Raw genomic sequence first — 16,980 nt, forward strand, 5'->3', positions numbered from 1 at the left:
TCATTCATTCATTCATTCATTCATTCATTCATTCATTCCTCCCTTCCTTCCTCTCTCTCCCTATATTTACGTCTCAAATAAATACATCCAGTCTCATAGCTTTAAATACTACATATATCCCTGGCATGAACTCCTCCCACAAAATCGAGAGCTGTACATCCATTGGACTGCTTAATATCTCCACATGGATATATAGTAGGCATCTCAAATTTAAACATATCCAAAATTGAATGCCTAGATTTCCCTCCAAAACCCATTTCTGTATGTGTTACAGAGAAGGCAACATTTAAGCAAAGACCTAAAGAGGGTGAAGGATTTGCCCTGTATTCAGTCTTCCAGGAGAAGCATTTTCATAGCTCAGTCTTCCATTCCCACCTCAACAGACTTCTGCTTAGGTCTCCTGGACAGAACTGTATTGTGTGGACACCTCTTAGTGCAGAAGAAGCTGGGACCCTGAAGAACAATGATGTCATGATTGCGTGACAGAAGCCCTTAACTGGGGCTGGCTCATTGTGGTCTCAAACAAAAGCAGGGTTCTATTAACATAGAAGAAGAGAGTAATGAATATTGATTATCAGATAAAGAGCTTAGTATAGTGCCTGGCATTTGGCAAGCAGTAAATTTTGCTTCCATGTTACCTAATCTACAAATACGATACAATTATAAGAATCTTGCTTTAGAAACTAAACATGGGGTTCATCTGGCTTATGATAGCAGTTACTGTCATTTCAGTGTGATATTTGTGTCATGTATTTATCATCTTAGTTTTCCTCATCATCTCACCAGCCTATGGCCACCAGTGGGATTACATAAATAGCCACAGCCCAAGTTTCATAGGATCTTGCCCCACCTGCTTATCTGGTATCTCATCCTTCTGCAAAGCACCCCCAGGTATGTCTTATAGCTCCTGGGATGAAGATTGACTCACGTACATTTAAAAGCAAGCCTACAACCATCAGGCCCTCAAGGCTCCCTTCTCTCAATATGCTAGAGCTGCCTAATGGCCTGTAACATGGCAGAAGGTGCTGGGACAATGCCTTTGTGTCGGCGTAGGTTCTGCATGAAGCTAACGCCAAAGCAAGACTAGATGTACCAGAGATTTATTGGGAGAGAGATCAGAAGAAGCCAGGGAGGGCCTTTAGACCTCAGTACAAGTCTGGTGCATGTGGAAGGAGAGAGGGAAGGAAAAAGATTGGGGTGGAATGATTCAGATCACTCAGAATGCTCACCTTTCTTGGACTCCAAGGCTTTGGAGCTCAGGCAAATGCACCACACTGCTGCCCCCTTCTCTGGGATGAGTTCTCTCCGAGGCTCTTCAGCTCACACTGGGAGGCTCCAGATGAGAAGCTAACTTCCTATAATGGAAGATGGGGGAAATCCTGGCGTGAATGAAAATGTAGTTAACTGGTGTGACTCCTTCCGGTTCCCATTGTTTCAGCCCTTTCTGCCACTGCCCATTCCTTCCCAACTGCCCTGTTGGGTCAATTCAGGCTTCTTTTCCTGCCCTTCAGTCTTTTGATCTGGTGTGCAGTGTAGTGGAAAGAAAGAGGGCTTTAGGATCCAGGCAGATTCTGAATCCCAGATTCTGAATCCCAGCTTCATCCCCCAGGCAAGGGAAACTGTCTCGTAGGTCATAGTTACACCATCTGTAAACCAGGGATGATAATTAAACCTACCTCACCCAAAGGTAATGTGTGTATAATATCTGGCATTCAGTGGGTGTTTAATAAGTGTTGCCTTCTTGCTTAGTCTGATACTCTGCCTCCTCCACATACCCCAGAGAAAACATAGGGTTTCCTCTTTGCCCTATGTAATAATATCTGATCTTAACATTTTTGTTATTATTAACAATAATGCGAATGTCTCTCTCTCTCTCAAATATGACTTGAGCAGTGGCTTTGCACACATAGTTTAATATTAGCCTTGATCATTTTAATGTGAGACCCAGTATGTTGGACACAGTATTTAAAATTTAAACAGTAGCTTTATTTTTTGCAGTACTTAAAATGTTATGGCTACCTAGAAAATTACTCATTCTAATAATACTTGACTTATTTAAGTTAAATTTAATTATCATTCCGCTTTATACGCTGCTTTTTCACCCAACTAGAAATGTTGCATAATTAAATGAGCCTATTTTCAGGTCCTCAGATAACCATATCATCTGGATGCAATATAGATGAAAAGGCAATTGACCCCAGGAGATGGTGGTCGGTGGCCTGGGTACACTTCCACAGCTTCACTAATCCACCACTGTAAATGATTAACATTTCCCTGTGCCCTCTACCCCCAAGCGTTGCTTGGATTAGGTGATCTTCCACCCAGTTGCTAGGATGTCATCGCCAGGTCAGATACCATGTAACTGAGCAAGGCTCCCGGGGCGGAAATTAAATCTCTCAGGGAAGGGCAAACTGAACCGTGTGTGATGAGTCCACTCCTTCCACGGCTGATGAGCTATTTGAGGGTCACAGGCCATGTAAAAACAACTACACACTATCAGAGTAGAATCCCAAACACCAAAAAATCCAACCTCAACAGTTTATTGGGGAAATGATGGTTAAAAAGGAATTAAGTGTAATTGCTTCCAAATGTCCTCTTATTCACAAATATGACAGTAAAATAGGTACAGTGAGTATGGTAAATAATTTGGGTTGTGTTTCCCTGCAGTCACGCCAGTGTTCCAAACTTCAAAGGACAGAAAATAAGATTTCTCTAAGTCACCTGTACAGGTAATATTCTGGGCTGTTTTTGTTCTTTTTTCTTAAAGAGGAGAAGGAAAGGAGATGTAAAATAGTGGATTTCACATTCTTCCTTGTCATTAAAGATAGTTCTTCTAGCCCGAATCTGTATTTTTTAAGAAGAATAATTCCCTTTAAAATTTTTTCTTAAAAAAAGGAAGAAACACTAAATCAAATCTAAAATATGGCAAGTGTTTCTGCTTTATTTTGACCTTAGTAAACAAGCTAAATTAACAATTAAAATTGAAAATGACTTTTCACTTTTAATGAAGTTTCCAGACTGAATGGCTCTAAATCTAACCAAAAAACCATAATGATCTCCCAGATATACAAAATCTAAGTAGGGGTCGTCCTGGTAATGGGGCTGTTCATCCAAGAGACCGAGTCCTCAGAAATAATACAGTACAGGCAGAATTTGAAATAAAAAAGATTTTGCTTCAGTTCATTATGAGGATCTTAACTTCAACTGATTGAGAATATCAGAAAATCTGGGCAGGGAGGGAGGTGACAGAAACCACCAATGCTTGTCAAATACCCATGTGCACCCCTACATTTTCCAGCCTCCTTGGTAGCTGGATTAGAGCCTGTAGCTGAATTCTGGCCAAGAGGATGTGGGTAGAAATGAAAGAAGCCACTTCCGGACCTGGCTTTAACTCACCTTGTAATATCCTCTAACTGCTATGTGTTTCAGATGACATGTTTATAAAATAAAGTTTCTCAACCTGTTTCAGACTTTCAGACAGGCAGGAAATAAACTTTATTGTGTTAAACCACGAATACATCAGGGTTTATTTGTCACCACTGCATAGCCTTGTCCATCCTGTTGAATTCGGGTGGATTAGAAAATACTGGGTCTCACTGAAACACATGGGCACATCTGTTAGTTGGAAATCAGGAATTGGACTTAAATCTGTTCACATTCAATAATACACTAGAAATGCTTAAAAAACCATAGCTGCAGATATTAAAAGAAAAAACAGCTTTCTTATATTAGAAAATACCTCTACCTTCAGGTTGAAAAGAGTACACTATATTCCAAGCAAATCCTAGCTTATTCAGTAAATGGGTGGATTGGGATTGGCACAGCACTCCCACTCCTATGTTTTTAAATGCTCAACACTGAAGCCAAAGTGGTCATTTAAAAATCAAATCTGAACGCCATCACTTCCTTCCTTAAGACCTCTCAGTGGCCCTTGTTGCCCTCAGGGTAGGGTCTAAGTTCTTCACCTGCTTCTGTCACAGTCCTGCTTTTTTTTTTTTTAATATTTTATATTAATTTATTTGACATGCAGAGATCACAAGGAGGCAGAAAGGCAGGCAGAGAGAGAGAGAGAGAGAAAGAGGAGGAAGCAGGCTCCCTGCGGAGCAGAAAGCACAATGCAGGGCTCGATCCAGGACCCTGGGATCATGACTGGAGCCGAAGGCAGAGGCTTTAACCCACTGAGCCACCCAGGTGCCCCCCTGCTTGCTTTTTGAGCCCATTTTTTCCAGATTTGGCTTCCCTGCTTCCCCTTCAGACGCTGCAGTCCATGCTGTTCTCCACACATCTAATGCTCTCACCTCTGCTTGCTGGAAAATGTTATTCCCTTTTCATAGGTAAAAAGCTACCAAGAACTCTTAAAATGCCCTAAAATGAATTAATAGCTAATGCACTACAACAGTATCTACATACATTTAAAAAATGATTCCTATGTAGTCCTCTTTTGGGAAATGAACAGTGCTCATAAGAATTTGTTTCAGAAGGGCGCCTGGTGGCTCAACAAGTTAAGCATTTGCCTCCTGCTCAGGTCATGATCTCAGAGGCCCAGGATAGAGCGTGACCTGGACACCCACGTTGAGCCCCCAACTGCTCCGTCAAACCCCAAGTTGGGCTCCCTGCTCAGTGGGGACTCTGCTTCTCCCTCAGCCCCTCCCACCCTGCTCATGCTCTCTCTCTTTCTCAAATAAATAAACAAAATCTTTAAAAAAAAAAAAAAGAATTTTTTTTTAGAGACTATAACAGGAATTGACAATGTAATATGAACAGTTTCCGGAGTCACAAAGTAAGACAACTATCTGGATCATAATCAGAGCTTTGGAGTCACCAACAATTCTGAATACTCAAGTATTCAGAACTTACAAGTTTTCAAAATTTAATCATGACACGTTTCTGCTGTGGCTAAATAAATTTTCAGAAGTGGCCACAGCAGTTATTTCCCATCCCACATGCTCTTCAAAACCACTGTCACGCCTCCCATCAAGAGGTAGACTCAATTTCCCCTCTCCTTGAAATGGAGTGTGACTTTGGGCTTGCCTCAAAGCACAGAATGCAGCAGAAATGACACTGAAGCCATGTCAGAAAGAGTGATGCAGATACGTGATGTACCTGTCTCTCTCACTGAAAACTCAGCCTGGGAACACAACCACCATGTTGTGAGGAAGACCAGACTACACAGAGAGGGCACACGGAGGTATTCTGGTTGAAAGCCCAAGTAAGATTTTAGTCAGTGATGGGCATCAACTGCCATATGTGTGCAAGGAACAAGCCAAAGGTAAGTCCAGGTCTGACCTCTCGAGCCACTCCAGCTGTTGCTGATTGAAGCCAGGATGAGCTCTCCCTGCCAAGACCTGCCTAAACTCAGGTTTGTGAGCATGTGAGCAAAGTAAATTCTGTCCTTATTTTAAGCCATTAAGTTTTGGTATGGTTTGTTATATAGTAGTAGATAATTGGGAAAACCACCTTATTTGGTGGTCATGAGGATTAAATGAAATAGAACATAGAAGATTCCTAGTACTGTATCTGAAACACAGTGAATGTGAGCTATCTGTAATGTGTTCGTGACTATGGCAATTGCCTCAAAATAGCATATTTATTTATTTCTATCCCTACTTTGTTTAAGAATTATAAAGAGACATACTATAAATTTCTGCTCTTAATACATATAATCCAGTGAGACAATCAGCTATGTACTCAAATAATCACAGCACAAAACAGAAGAAAATTAACACTACATATCTTAAAATTTGAGAAAGATCTCTCGTAAATATCAAACTCTGAATAATGGAAACCTCCTGTGAGTGGGATTGTATTTAAGCAGAGATAAGGAAAAGACAAGAGGAGCATAGAAGAATGGACTTTCAACTACATACTCTTCTGCATTGTTGGAATTGCTACAGGAAACATGCATTTCTTTATTATTATCTTTTTACTTAACTATTATTTATAAACAATGACATGTACAAGTTGTAAGTGTGCAGCTAACTTAATTTTTAATCATATATATGCCCATGTAGCTATGTAACCATCACCCAAGTATACATTAGTTCACTAAGAACTCTCTATTACATAGGTTCATTTACATTTTATAGAGCTTTATATAAATGGAATCATATGGGATGTACTTGTTTTTGTCTTATTCTTTCATTTTTGAGATCCATTTTTCTTGTGTATATTAATATTTCATTATTTTTTATTGCTAAGTAATATGTCATCCCATGGATATACCATAATTTGTTTAATATAGACATTTGTGTTAGTGGTTTCCAGCTTGGGGTTATTACAAATTACTCTTCTGTGATCATTTCTGCGTAAGTTGTTTTATGGAAATATGTTTTCATTTCTCTTGGATAAATACCTAGGAGTAGAATGTCTGATTCATATGTGTGTATATGTTCAACTTTTTAAGACAGTGCCAAACATTTCCAAAGTAGTTGTGATATTTTACATTCCCATCCCCAGTGTATGAAAGTTCTAGTTCCTCCATATTCTTGCTAGTATGGTCAGTCTTTCAAAATTTAGCCATTCTAATTAGCGTGTAGTGGTATCTCATTGTAGTTTTCATTAGCATTTTCCTGATGACTAATGACACCAGGCTCATTTTCACATATTTACTTTCTTTCCACAAGTCTTCTTTCATGAAGTGTTTATTTATATATTTTGCTTATTATTCTTGGAGGGTTTTTTTTTTTTTTTTAATTACTGAGATTTTAGACTTCCTTATATATTCTGGATACAAGTCTTTTACCAGATACATGCAAATACTTACTTTCAGTCTGCGGTTTATCTTCTCATTCCCTTAACAGTGGCTTTCAAAGGGCAGAAAATATTAATTTTGTTGAAGCTCAATTAACCAGTTTGTTTTTTTATAGATGTTTTTGTTGACTTATCTAAGAACATAACCAAGGTTTTCTTCTAGAAGACGTACACTTTTAGGCCTTACATTTAGACCTATGATCCATTTCAAGTTGATTTTTACATATGATAGAAGGTATGGGTCAAAATATTCTTTTTTTAAAAAGATTTTATTTATTTATTTATTTGAGAGAGAGAGAGACAGAGTAAGAGAGCATCAGAGGGGAGGTCAGAAAAAGAAGCAGACTCCCCATGGAGTTGGGAACCTGACATGGGACTTAATCCCAGGACTCCAGATTCATGACCTGAGCCACGATCAATATAAAGTCATTTATTTTTAAATTATCAATAAAATAATCAAGTTTACATTTAAAAAACACAAATGACAAAAAAAAAAACCCTTCACTTATTGTATTCCAAACTAAGCCCCAGGGCTCAGCAAAGGCCTATGGTTAAGAGCTTGTCTTCCCTCGTTGCTGGAGCCAGTCCACTGTCTGACTTCATAGCCATGGGAAGAGGGCATCCCTTTGGCTCTGTCGGAGTGCTGAGCAATGACGGAGTACATAGCCTTTGCAAAGGAAGCCCAGGGCAGTGCCTGGATTAGGTGCTCACTCTATCCTAGAGTGTCGAAGTTCAATTATACATCAAAATATTCTTTTGGTTTCAGGGGGATGGGATTTGCATATAAATATCCAATTATTCAAGCACTACTTATTGAAAAGACTATCCTTTCTCCACTGGATTGCTGTTGTCAAAAATCAGTTGTGCATCCGAGATAGACAAATATCATATGATATCATATGTGGAATCTAAAAAATCTACACAAACTAAGAAATAAATGGAACAAATTGGTGATTGCCAGAGGTGAGGTCGGTGGGCAGGAATGGGCACAATTGATGACAGGGATTGAGAGGTACAAACTTCCAGTTATAAAATAAATAAATCAGGGAGATGTAAAGTACAGCATAGGAAATATAGTCTATAATATTGTAATAACATTGGTGACAGATGGTGACTTACTGGGGGTGAGTACTGAATAATGTATAGAATTGTTGAATTGGGTCACCTGGGTGGCTCAGTTGGTTAAGCAGCTGCCTTTGGCTCGGGTCATGATCCCAGAGTCTTGGGATTGAGTCCTGCATCAGCAGGCTTGCTTGGCAAGGAACCTAATTCTTCCTTGGCCTGCCACTCCCTGTTTCCCCTGCTTATGTTCTCTCTCTCTCTGACAAATAGATAAAATCTTAAAAAAAAAAAAAAGAAAGAAAGAAAAACAATTGTTGACCCAATATGTTGCACATCTGCAACTAATATAACATGGCATTCCAATTATTCTTCAATAATAATTTTTTAAATTTTTTATAAAAATATTTTATATACATAAATTATATATAAAATTATATTTATATAAGCTAAATTATATAAATATAAAATATAAATATAAACTCAGTTGTCCATATATGTAGGGCCTATTTCTGAACTCTATTATGTTCCATAGATTTGTCTATTCTGATACTAATACCATATTCTCTTGATCACTGTCATTTTAAAAATCATCTTAACATCAGATAGTCTGGGGCCTCCATTGTCATTTTTTTTTTTTTCAAGGTTGTTTTGGCCTTTGTGTGTATATTTATGCCAATTTACATATGCAATTCCGACTTTCACAAAATTTCCACTATGTGATGTGCTAGAGGTCCCATCCCATTATGACTCGGGCCTTGTGTAAATGTACTGAGGATATAGCTGATAATGGCTTAAGTGATCCTGTGGGTGTAAAGATATAAGCAGATGTGGGAAGTTGAGATGGCTAATAAAAAAGCTGGCAGGCTTTCAGAAGCAAATGTGACATGCCCCTGTAGCAGCACCAGCCAGGGAGCAGAGAGTTAACAGAAAGAACAGAGAGAAACCAGAGGAGTTCCTCTGTATTTTCTTATACATATTCTTTATGAGAGGTTTAATAAACTGCTATTTTAAAATAAAATATAAATAAACCCTACCATCATTAACACCCTAGTGTTTTACTCAGATGATGAGACTGCATGCTTCCGGGTAAGACTACAGAACCGAATGGAAGGTAAGGTTTACTTACAGACAAACTTGGAGGCAGATTCTGCTGCTGGGCACAGTGGGGAAAGACGAGATTTGTTGGTGTATCCAAGGCTCAAGGCACCAGAACTGGCACATGGCTACAGGGGCTAGAGGAGGAAATATTTTACCAAGAGAGGCAAGAATATGCCCAATTTTGGCCACTTTGCTGGTTAAGAGGATGCCCAATGGCAGCCATCACCTAGCAATTACCTGGGAAATCTTTGCATGTTGATTCTGGCTGCCAATACACACTTCCATTTCCTGCTCCATTTGACAAAAGGTCCCAAAGTTCATCCTGTGACACTTGGTCACTAGAGGAGGAAGCAATAGGAGGACATTGATAAGGGATAACATCCTGTGCTTCTCGTGTTTCCATAAGAGGGAGGGAACTGGACTTCTCAGGAGGAAGAAGTATGGGAGGGTCACTTCCAGCTTCTCTCTGACTCCCTCACTTAACTGTTCTTCAAGTCACAAAGACTGACTCATCTGACTGGTGAACTGAGCAGGACTTGAGCTTGCTTGCCTGGGAGCCTTCTGTGTCTTCACCTACAGAGCCAGCCTGTCTGTTATAGGCATTTTTTTTTCTTTTTCTTTTTTGTAGGGCTGACAGGCTATACCCCTGCCAGGAGAGGCTTGTTTTCAACTAAATGTGCCAGTGACTGGTTGGGAATGATCAGATCACAGGGAACATAGGAAGAACTCTACTTGGCCATAGACCGCAGCCCTTTTCTCCAGCTTACCTTCATCAGTAGCAAATCTGGTATTTCGATTGCCATATGTCTGGTTCCTAGGTCTTGGTGCTAATTTCAGGAGGGAAAGATAGGTGTGTTATTAGTCTCCTACCACACCTATGTTAACACAGATAGAGCCTGGAGGAAGATAGGTTGGTAGGAGAGGGTTAAAACTGTAAGAGGAAACAAACTGAAAAAGAAAATAGAGTCAGAGTCATTGCTCTGAGAGGTCCCAAAACCTCAGGCTGCAAAGGTTTGGCTTCACCCCTGTTCCTGCCAGTGTGGAGTCGTCCGGGCAGGTTGACAACACAGGGCTCGTGAGGCCTGCGCCCTTCTCAGGACACAATCTCTGGCTGCAGACAGACCCTTCCTCAGTCTGCCTTCTTCCTTCATTGCCAGCTCAAGGCAGATTCAGGCAAGTTTGGAGGTGGTCCTTTTGTCCCTTAAAAAGAGAACAGCCTGGTATCATCTATGTGTCCAATTTCCAATGCAGATTTGACTTTTCTTGTGCCCCAATACTTGTGAAAGGAAAAGGGGGAAGGATGGAGGCTATATAACTCCGTATTGCCCGGAGTATGCATGCCAAGTATACATTATGAATTCATTATTATGTATAGAAAAAAAATATGGGCAACTAATTTATGACAAATGATACCAGTTTTCCATTTATGGTAGCGATATAAAGTTGTACTCTAAAAGTAAATTTAATTGAAAATAAAAATTTTTAGAGAAAATAAGAAAACAATGTATAACGTGGTATTTAAATATGGTAGAGATTGTGAGGTTATCTGTGAATGAGAGAAGTCTGGGAGGCGAAAATTTATGTGGAAATATTCACAAGATGCCCAAAATATGCATTATTTTTTAGGGGTTATTAATAACAATGTTAGATCGCTCTAACGATGATGAAATCTAGGATTTGCAGTGAATTCTCATGTACTGTGACCCTTTTAGGAGTTAATTATAATCACAGAAAGTTCACCTCCAATTCCTTTTTTTTGGAGGGGGGGGCTTCCAAAATGACACTGACTGTGACGTATAATGAAATCTGTGACTTACTTTAAAATGTACCAAAAATTAAGACAAATAACAATGGCTATGAAACTAATATAACAAAATGCTTACAATTATATAGAATCTAACGTGAAGATATACGGGTGAATTCACTGTATAATTATCAACTTTTCTTTATATTTGAAAATGTAATGAAATGTCAATGGAAAAAGATACTAATATGCCTTCTTTTATGTACGGTTTAGGTGAATTTACAGGTGAGATTTGACATTGAGTACAGATCAAACATAAATTCATAACCTTGGACAGATAGTCCTTTATGCTCTGACATTTCTTATCAACCAGCTTAGACGAGCTGTTTTTACTTACCTAATGATTCAGATTTGCCCTTAGGTAAAAACGTGAGTTTTACAATGGCTACAGGGGAAAGAGACCCAAATGCTGGCAAGCTGCATCTCTTTTCTTGAACAAAGGTCAAGAACAAGGGGTCACTGTTCAATATCTGCAGCTATGAAAAAATGTGAGCTACAGGCTTGCTGTCTCTTTTACAAAAATGTCTTGAATGCAAGACTTTCCCTTTTCTTAATTAATATTCATTGTGTTTTTCTAAAGTTGGAATTTTAAACTCTCCTTAGAGAAGTTTCTAGTCAAAGAAGTATGTAGAATGTTGAGGACAACGCCCAAGTTTCCACTCCATAAATACCTCCAGTAAGCAAAACAACAACAAAAAAAGAAAGATTAACTTAAATGACTTGAAAGCATGCCAGGGGCCTCATCAAACAGATAAGGATTAAGTTAACCCAACCCAGGGGCAATATCTAGGCATTTTCTCATTTGCTTAGAACAATCACTTGATGTTGAGAAAGATAGAAAACATTAAATGTAGTGCCTGTTTCCTAAAGTGGTCCTTGCTACTCTTTTTTAATAAGAGTTCTATTGCGGGGGCGGGGGGCGGGGAGCGTTATATTTGTAGGAGTCATTCAACTTTATGAAAATATTTTAATAAAATGAAAACTAGGTTCTTTTCAGTTCTAGCAAAAATGTACACCTAAAATCAATCAGGATGTTTTTTGTTCATGATTTCTCTAAAGAAACAAATGCTACATTTTAACAAAAGTTCTCTCAGAGACCTCCCTTTCTTATGGTGAGAAATACTTTTTCATACACATATTATTTAAATAATTGTTTCTACTGAAACAATTGCTATTCTACAGAAAAAAAAAAATACCCAAAGTTTATGAACCCACTAACCTTTTAAGTCACGAATATTCCCAAGGCCGTTCTAATTCCAAAAGTAGCACACGTCATTAAAAAAGAGAGAGAGAACATTTTGTTAACTACAAGGAATTATTACTCAGTGATTTTTTTTTTTTTTAAGATTTTATCTATTTGTCAGAGAGAGAGTACGAGCAAGGGAGAGCAGCAGGCAGAGGGAGAAGCAGTCCGCCTGCCAAGCAGAGAGCCCAATGCAGGGCTCGATCCTAGGACCCTGGGATCATGACCTGAGCCGAAGACAGATGCTTCACTGACTGAGCCACCCAGGTGCCCCAGGAGTGAGTATTTGAATAATTACATAGATACTGCCTCTCTTGGTCCTTCATCTTTTCCTGACAGTAAGATAACCATTCTCTGAAAATCCCTTTACATTCTTTCTTTATTAATAATTAACTAAACGTCTTCTATGTTATAGTTCCTAGGCAGATGTCAGTGAAATAGATGTATAAAGGCATGGATATACTTTTTACATTTTTTTTTTTTTAAGATTTACTTATTTATTTATATGGAGGAGGGTTGGTGGGGAAAGCGTCTTAAGCAGACTCTGAGCTGAGAGCGAAGCCCAAGGTGGGGCTCGATCCAACAACCCTAAGATCAGGATCTGAGCTGAAACCACGAGATTCTCCACCAACTGTGCCACTCAGGTGCCCTAGTCTTGTTGAGGATGTAGAATGTCGAGGCCAATACCCAAGTTTCCACTTCATAAATACGTCTAGTAAGCAAAACAACAACAACAAAAAGAAAGATTAACTCAAATGCCAGGTCCTTATCAAACAGGTAAGGATTAAGTTCTTCTTCAATTTGGTTTAAATGTAAACATTTTCTAGTTATAGATGTCCATCATTTAATCAAATAGTACAATAACTATTTGGTACTTGTTAAAAGACACAGAAATCTCCATCTTCTTCCTCCCCCGATTTCCAAAGCAGGTTACTAACTGGGTTTTCAGAGGTAGCCTCTGAAGTGGCATTTGGGCACAGACATGAAATGACCAAAAAAAGCTACTCAAGGAAAGTCTGGATGAGGAGCATTTCACACAGAGGAAATGGCAAGTGCAGAGACCCTAGGACAGAAAGGAAGTTCTCAGCATTGCTAGAGCACAGGGAGCCAGGGAAGAACCTGTGGAAAGGATACAGTTTCTTTCTTTTATAAAAGAGGACTTTGGCTTCTGTGGATAGAATGGATTGTGAGTGTGCGGAGAGAAGAGTGATAGCAGAGAGAGGGAACAGGGAGAGATTGAGAGATGACATAGCTCGGTCTAGAGTGTGAATAGTGACAAACCTAAGTGTACGGTTTCAGGATCTATCATAACTTTGATGGGTTGGGAAAGGTGAAGGAAGAGCGAGACTCCAGTTTGGGGGCATAGGGTAAGATGAAGACTAGGGAAGTGTTGTGGGTATTTGTCACTGTCAGGCTGCTGGCTTCTGAAGCCCCTTCTTAAATTCATAGAATTTACCTTGGTGTAAAATCCAGGGAAAGGGTGCGAGTGAATTTCCCTGTCACCTGGAAGCTGGGGCACCATGGGATGCTTCTGTCAAGGACTCTGAATCAGGAATGATGCAGCAGAGCAGGGGGTTTCATGACTAACTCCAATAGTGTGCATGAGCTGTGTTTGGTGGCAGTATGCTAATCAGGCAGAGCCTTGGTTGTTGTCATTCTGATCACCAAGCCTCTCCTAATTCTGCTTATTTTCCAAGTCTATTTCTCCAGGTTTCCCATTTAAAAAAAAAATAATAAATTGAGGTATAACTTGCATGAAAGGCAAGAATCTTAAGTATGGAACTTCATATGTAAACACCTGTGTAATTTCCACCTTGATCAAGATATAAACCATTTTCAGCACCCTGTAACAGTCTTCCCTCCGAAACATTGTTTGTTGTTGTTGTTGTTTAGTGAATTTCATTTCTGCATGAATTAGCCAGTCAGTTTTTGGCTAAGTCAGAGAGCAACCAAGAACTCTGATTTCTGGTACTTCCATGTTTATCAGACATGAGACTTACTAAATTAAAAATGAGCCTTGGGCTGGGAAAAGAGCATTCCTCTTCATAGGAAAGTCCTTAAGTCTCTAAGATTCAAATAAAAACTTGTTATTATTAAAACATATTTCAATTTGATCACTTTCCAAGTACCTAAAAGTTGGTATCTTTAAATTATAAAATCCTAAACCTTAAAATTCTTCTGTCTGGAAACATTAATTCTTTTCAGGAACCATACCACTACCCACAACCTGTTTCTTTGGGGTTCCTAAACATAAAGCCACACAATCTGAAGTTTTCCAGAGAGTTAGATTACAAACTGGGCTTTAATAGGTATATATGTATTTACTCTTCCTGCTTTCTTAGTCTTGCAGTAATTATTGGCATCATTACCAGGTATACAAGCATTAGTACTTACAGTTAACAGTATATTATAAGGTATTTTGATAAATACTACATTAATTTAAAAAACTTCATTGTTTAAGACTAATGAATCATAGACCTGTACCCCTGAAACAAATAATGCATTATATATTAATTTTTAAAAAAATAGTAACTTCCACTACAAGCTGCTCTTCTAAAAAAATGTAATGGTTACCTCAATCTCATTTGATGGTAACTCCATCCTTCAGTTGCTCAGGCCTTGCCCCTTTCTCTCAGGGTCCATTGGCAGATTCTTTCAGCTTCTACGTTCAAAACACATCCAGAAAACAACCAATTCTCACCACCTCTCTTGCTTCTTCCCTGATCCAAACCATCATCTTTCTTGCTTGAATTACTGCAAAACTTGATGCAAGAAGGTAACACAGAAATGCCTTCACAGTTCTAAAGGGAAGTGAATTGGAACCTAGAATCGCAAGTCCAATCAAAATGAAGTATAGGTTAAAAACAAAGGCCTTGTCTGATATGCAAGGACTCAAGCACCTTTCTTGTGTGGGGGGGTGGGGAGGGTATAAGGGGTGACAAGAGGTGTGTGTGTGTGTTGGAGGGAACTACTTATGTACTTCAGCAAACAAACAAAATCCCTAAATTTTAGAAAAGTGAGATACAAAACAGAATATAGGAGTGCTAGGAAAACATATATCCCAGGATGACAGCTGAAAACTACATTGTCCACATTTGATAAAGTTGATTAAAAAGCTTAGGATGATATCAGGGTTTTACTGAAGAAGATATTTTTCTCCTCTCAAAGAAAAATAAAGGCAAGAATGTACTTCACAAATCCCAGGATGAGCACTAAAAGCACTTTAAACAAATCTGGTAATTCAAGAGCATGATAAAAAGAAAAATAAAAATCAGCAAAAGCCATGACCCAGTTATGAAGCAAATAACACACAGCATGATTTGGAGAAGTTGATGGCTATAAGATAAAATAATCCATTTGACCTTTAGCTTGGAATATTCTGCTTAAATCAGCATAGACTTCAGCACACAAGATTGGATATGTAAGAGAAAAAACCAAAAAGAAAAAAAAGAGAGAGAGAGAAAACCATCTGGCTAACCTGTAAATGCTTTTGCATAACCCATAATGGCTATTGATTTGTAGTTTTTAGAATCAACGTATTAAGGAAAAGCCTAAGTCAAATACAGTTCCCCCAAATAACATAATCTATTAATGTTAATTATATCAACTAATCGTGTAACTTAGAGAAATCAAGAGGTCAGGGGCAGTAATGGGCTGAAGGAAAGTATAGCATTGGTCATTTCCACAATGGTAGTGAGCCAAGAGATACTGTTTAAACAGATGGATCGAGAAGCAAAGATTATTAAAGTTATAAAGGAAACTGAAAGAAGAACTAAAAATATCAAATGGGGAGGAGGAATGGAGATGGCTTGTCATTCATTCATACTGGAAAATCTACAGATACTACTCAAATGACAAATCAAGAAACAGCAGCAGAGGGCACCTGGGTGGCTCAGTGGGTTAAGCCGCTGCCTTCGGCTCAGGTCATGATCTCAGGGTTCTGGGATCGAGTCCCACATCAGGCTCTCTGCTCAGCAGGGAGCCTGCTTCCTCCTCACTCTCTCTGCCTGCCTCTGCCTACTTGTGATCTCTCTCTGTCATATAAATAAATAAAATCTTAAAAAAAAAAAGAAAAAATTAAAAAGAAACAGCAGCGGAAAACCTAGACCCAGTGATGATGAAGGCAGTACCTACTTGAGGAAGTATAGGCAGCTGTACCGCTGAGGAGCAGTGCTGGTGTGAATGGCAGGGAGGCTCACTTTTAATCTCTATCTGTCGGAATTGCTTGAAACTTTATTTAGGTACATGCACTAAAATTAAAATTGTTGGGGGTACCTGGGTGGCTCAGTGGGCCAAAGCCTCTGCCTTCGGCTCAAGGGACGATCCCAGGGTCCTGATATTGAGCCCCGCTTCGGGCTCTCTGCTGGGTGGGGAGCCTGCTTCCTGCTCTCTCTTTGCCTGCCTCTCTGCCTACTTGGGATTTCCGTCTGTCAAATAAATAAATAAAATCTTTTAAAATAAATAAATAAATAAATTTCTATTTAAAAATAAAATTAAATTAAAATTGTTTTTGATCCTAAAAGATGTCAGGATTGGTAGACTAGAAGGAATGACAGCTGATAGTCTAATAGTGCAGAAAAAGCAGGTATAAAAACTCAAAAAGTTTTGAAGTTAAAGGTCATTAAAGTAAAGGCATACTGAGGGTTGCTGGAGGGGATGGGGTGGCTGGGTGATGAACATTCATTGGGGAGGGTATGTGCTATGGTGAGTGCTGTGAATTGTGTAAGACTGATGAATCACAGTCCTCTACCCCTGAAACAAATTATATATATGTTAATTTTTTGAAAGAGTTGAAATAAAAGAAAATGAAGTAAAGGCATAGGCTTACTGAGCACTACTAAATACAGCACAGTCAATAAAAGAGATTTATAGTCAGGACTCATGATTTAGACAACATAAATGTTTAGTATTTTCTATTTAAGATGGCAGAGATTAAACTATTCCCATCCAAAATTATATAACAAGATACATCTGGCCTTTAAAGCATTTCAGATTTTGGAAAATTCAATTCTGGACCAAAAAA

At 38.8% G+C, this 16,980-nt stretch overlaps 1 long non-coding RNA gene across 2 annotated transcripts in view; it reads right to left on the bottom strand.

Moving 5' to 3' along the window:
• Positions 1 to 9,226, bottom strand: part of LOC132001972 (uncharacterized) — a 38,740-nt gene extending 29,514 nt beyond the window's left edge. For both annotated transcript variants that reach the window (XR_009399736.1, XR_009399737.1), the window contains exons 1-3: positions 9,148 to 9,226; positions 8,939 to 9,044; positions 1,230 to 1,355 (exon numbers count right to left, since the gene is read on the bottom strand). This is a non-coding gene — a long non-coding RNA (uncharacterized LOC132001972). The remainder of the gene's footprint in view (positions 1 to 1,229; positions 1,356 to 8,938; positions 9,045 to 9,147) is intronic.
• Between the last annotated feature and the right edge of the window lie 7,754 nt (positions 9,227 to 16,980).

This window comes from Mustela nigripes, chromosome 14 (assembly GCF_022355385.1).
Source record: "Mustela nigripes isolate SB6536 chromosome 14, MUSNIG.SB6536, whole genome shotgun sequence".
NCBI classification, from domain to species: Eukaryota; Metazoa; Chordata; class Mammalia; order Carnivora; family Mustelidae; genus Mustela; species Mustela nigripes.